At 38.0% G+C, this 4,558-nt stretch overlaps 1 non-coding gene across 1 annotated transcript; it reads right to left on the bottom strand.

The window, feature by feature from the left end:
• Nucleotides 1–212: 212 nt before the first annotated feature.
• LOC145637623 (small nucleolar RNA R71) lies at nt 213–319 on the bottom strand. The gene has a single exon (XR_014114386.1). It is a non-coding gene; the product is annotated as a small nucleolar RNA R71 (small nucleolar RNA).
• Nucleotides 320–4,558: the final 4,239 nt, after the last annotated feature.

Raw genomic sequence — 4,558 nt, 5'->3', positions numbered from 1 at the left:
ATTGCCTATCGTTGTCCCTATATCGTGGTTGCCTTTTTATGATCCATGAATTGTTTACAAGTTCCTTAAAAACTTGTTGGCGGCTCCCTACTTTATTTGTCCCTAATCGTATATGTCAATTCCCACTTCCTATGAGTGCCGAGCATATTCACAACATGCTTAACGTAGGCGCACTTCGAGCGACGCCTACAATTTCCGATGAGCAAACCGCAAAAATGAGGAGGAAGATAGCTTCCTTTGAGCAAGAACCGGATGAAACTCTTGGGGAAGCATGGGAAAGGTTTAAGGATTTGATTAGAGCATGTCCTCATCATGAATTCAATCGTAATTTGCTCATGAGATTCTTCTATGATGGCTTGGAGCCAATGTCAAGGACCAATCTAGATCCCTCAAAGCCTAGTTGAAGCTACAATTGAAGAAGGGGCTACTAGCTATTCTTGTTAAGGCCAAAGAAGGTCCCAAGGGAAGCAAGGAGATCTTTATGAGTTGGAGAAAGTCGGCCAACTTAAGCACATAGTTGGGCTCTTGAATATAGGTCTTTCCAAGTTGAACTCAAGTGTTGGTTTATGTTAAAAACCTTCACAAATCATTGATTTCTCATGTGCTCTTTGTGGTGGGACGGATCATGATGCATCCTATTGTAGAGAGTTCAATATCAAGCATGGTGAAGTTTTGACTTTGAGGGAAAAAGATTTTGTAACCCAAACACAATCTAAACAACTTCAACAACCTCCAAGGCAAGAATACTCCTACCCTCAAGATGGACCTCTCTTCAATCCACCAACCCAAAATTTTTCCTACCTTTCCAACCAAGTAAAAAACTCTCAAGATCAACATCATGACCTATGTCCTCAAGAGTGTGAAGAAAAATCCCCACCTGACCACACACAAACCCAAATTCTTCAACAACGTCAAATTATCACTAAACAATTCCAAGAGATCAAATCTCACAATGAAGTTGTTGATTCGCAACTAGCCAAAATTTCTTCTATCCATTTAACCACAAAACTCCTCTTATAATCATCTACTAACCCTTCACATACTTATCAACCAGAAACTTGTAAGGACAACAAGGTTGAAGATGATGTGGTTAAGAAGAAGGTTCAAGAACAAAATGAGGAGCCATTTGATTTTAGTGAACCAAACAAGTTTGAAGGCCCGGTTCCCTTTCCTTGTAGGTTAGTTGAGAATTTTTTTTTGAAGAGCCCTATGGCGGTGAGCGTATGTAGAGTTGATGTGGTCGATGGTGTGATGGTTAATGAGAGATTACCTCCATGTGATGATAAGGTGATAATGAGGTATGATGACTTCCTTGAAATTCCCGCTTGGTTTGAAGGCTCTCTTGAGGAAGGCGAGGTTGTCGTTCTAAATATTGAGGATTCCAAGCTTAATCGCCCTTTTAGAAGGAAAAGAAAGAAGAGTGAAAAAAGAAGAAAAATCAACAAGAATAAGAGAAAGAGAAAAGATGAGCCACCATTAGCTCTTAATCATTCCCTCCTTTTCCTTGTGGTAATGTGAGACCTCAAGGAGTGCTAGTTCTCAAGCTTGGGGGCATCTATGGTTCAATCCTCAAGTTGATGAGGGTGATGTTCTTTAATCCACCTTGAATGAGGTGAAGGGTCAAGCTAGAGACCATAAATAAGCGCTTCCCGGGAGGCAACCCCGAGGATTTCTAACCCTTTTTCTCCCCTCCTTTCTTTTTCTTTTTGTTTTATTTCTTTGTTCTCTTTTAATGTTTTCTTTTGTGTCTTATCTTGCCTTGTAGGTTGCTTTTTGGAAGTTTAGAGCGGAGTGACATTTGGTGAACTCTATTTTATGCTCCTTAATTCTTGTAAGCCAACCTCCCGGTGATACCTTTCTTATTTTTACTCTTTTAATTTTTCTTTAAGTGCCTAGCTTAGGATTAGTTTGGGAAGAAGTTGAATGGTTCGAGGTTGTTTGCATTGGTTCTATGGAACTTGGGATCATTGATGTTGTTATCGAACGATCAATTGTTTGACAATTGGGACTTATTTGGATTATATGCCTTGTTTGTGAACCTTTTTTATTTCTTCCTCTTTCTTTTGTTTTGTTTTCCATTTTTTTTTGTGGCAAACATGACAATGGAAAGATGAAATGAATTAGTTTTGGAATTCGCTCATGCATTTGGAATTGATTGCTTTGAAAGTGTGCCAAAGAATGTTTTTCTTCCTAATTGATGATGACTTACATGGTTTGAGAGTGCTTGTGGTTGAGATAGACAAATTTTAAGCTAAGGCAGCAAGGTTAAGAACTATTGAGGACGTTTAAACCCTTAGTTCACAGGATTGTTGTAAGATGGAGTTGCTCTATATAGTGGATATGAAGCTCTTTAGTTAGTGTTTGCTTACTTCCCATCCCTTGTGAGGTTTAAATTGTTCAAGCCTCCATCAATTTTTTTGAGAGACGTTTAGGATCCCTGACTATGCATAACTTAATCCTTGTGTTGTCCTCTAACTCCCAAGATCGTGACCAAGCAGCTCTAGGGGAGGAAAAGGGCACCCTTTTCTCATTTTTCTTTATCTTCTTTTTGTTTTGTTACATATTTTGTTTTTATTTTGCATTTGCTCCTCTTGCCAACCCTTTGAGCCTATTCCATTTCTTGATTATGATCCACATTACAAGCCTTATGACCTTTTGTTTCCCTAACCCTTAGTTTGTGAAGCATTTCGGTTTGAGAGTTTGTTTTGTGTTGTAATGAAAATGAGAAAGTATTATGCTCTTTGTACCAAGAAAGAAAGTAAATTGTATGTATTGTGTGTAATAAAGCAAATGCATCCCAGAAAAAGCCGTCCTTAGTTAAAAAAGGCAAGGACATTAAATAAAAGTTTTTTTTTTCTTAAAAAAAAAAAGGGTTAGGTTTTGTTTTCTTCCCTAAGTTAAGCATTTATGACAATGCTTCGTTCAAGCTTAGGGGGGAGCGATACTTTGTTTTCTTTTTTATGGAATGTTGGTGTTGAGTAAGCTTGGGGGAGATGGCATTATTGGTATTTTTGTTTGATGTTTGGTGATTTCTTGAGTTTGTTTTTGAGGTTTGATCACCCTTTTGCTTCACTTAGGAAATATCACCAAAATTTTCAAATTTTTACCCCGACTTAACCCATTGCCTTACGTTACAACCCTAGTTAAGACCCTTAGACTTTAGAGGTGTGAGGTCAAATTCCGGTGAAGGGAGATAGATTTCAACCCTATGGAGAGAGTATGCATAGTTGAGATGTCGGGATGACCCACTAATTCCACAAATTGAATCTTTTTCCAGTTCCTTCGTGGAATCATGAGGACCTAATTACGGGGTGATTTGAAGCTAGTGAGGAGAACATGGACGGTCTTAGATGGGTCTAGGGCGGAGAATGAATTCTCTAGTTCTCTATGCTTAGCTTAGGTTTGTCTCTTTCAACCATGAGCATCTTAGAACGTGTTTTCCCTCATTGTATTGAGAAAGGTGAGTATTCTTTGGTGCATGTCTCTTCTTTTTGAGTCCAAATGGAGTATTTTCTGCCTTTGAGCTTGATTGGTTTTCCTAAACCTTGCTATGTTATGTTGGTCATGGTTGTGTCTGTTTTTTGTGTTTGCTTTTCTTTATCTTTTTGTTTTGCCTTGGTTGTTGTCTAGAGTTGTGGGTTAAGCTCTTAGGAAACCCTCGCGAGAGCATACTCGTCCTCTAGGGCGATCTATGGGTTTAAAGGGCTTGTCTTTAGTTGCTAAAATTGATCGTGATTCCTACGAAAGTGAGTTAGTGTACATTCTTATCTCCTTTAGTGTCTTAGCTTTGCGTGAATAATTCACTCTCCTTCTCCCGTGTTTCATGTTAATTTGCTCGAGGATGAGCAAAAGGTTAGCTTGGGGGAGTTTGATAAGTGACTTTTATGTCACTTTTAGGGTGTTTATTGAGTCGTTTTCCGGCTTATTTTCCAATAATTTTGCTCTTGTCCATTATTTCTTTTATTTGCTTATTCTCGTCTTTTATCTTTGTTTTTAGTATTTTTGTAGTTTTTAATAGTTTTTAGTTTATTTTTGTAGTTTTAGTTAATAATTTCCCACTTCTCTCATTTTATTTTTTTTCTTTTAGTTTCTAGTTTGTTTTAATTTTTTTTTATTTCATTTAATTTTATTATTTCTTTAGTTTTATCATTTTATTTTACTTTATTTATCTTATTTTATTTTACTTTATTTATCTTAATTTATTTTATTTTATCTTTTGATAATCCCCTCGTGTTGTTTTTGGTTGTAGATGTTTTCGGGTCCTTGGTCGATCAAGTTCAAGGTCCGAGAATTGAGTCAAACAACATGCTCCAAGCTGTCCTAGCTGCTATCACCTTAACAAGCACCACCCATTTCCCTATCCTACACCACACGACCCTGCTCCCTACTTTCCCCTAACAACACCAACAGCACCAGCAACAAACACAACACCATCAGCTCACCCATTTCATCTACCTCACGCAACCCCACAACAACCACAACCAATCACAACCGCATCAGTCAAACCACCAATCAGCAACCGCAGCCAACTCCCCTGCTCTAACTCTCCTTCTCACGC

The sequence above is a fragment of the Chenopodium album genome, chromosome 6 (assembly GCF_948465745.1).
Source record: "Chenopodium album chromosome 6, dcCheAlbu1.1, whole genome shotgun sequence".
NCBI classification, from domain to species: Eukaryota; Viridiplantae; Streptophyta; class Magnoliopsida; order Caryophyllales; family Amaranthaceae; genus Chenopodium; species Chenopodium album.
This window is presented reverse-complemented; position numbering and strand designations above follow the sequence as displayed.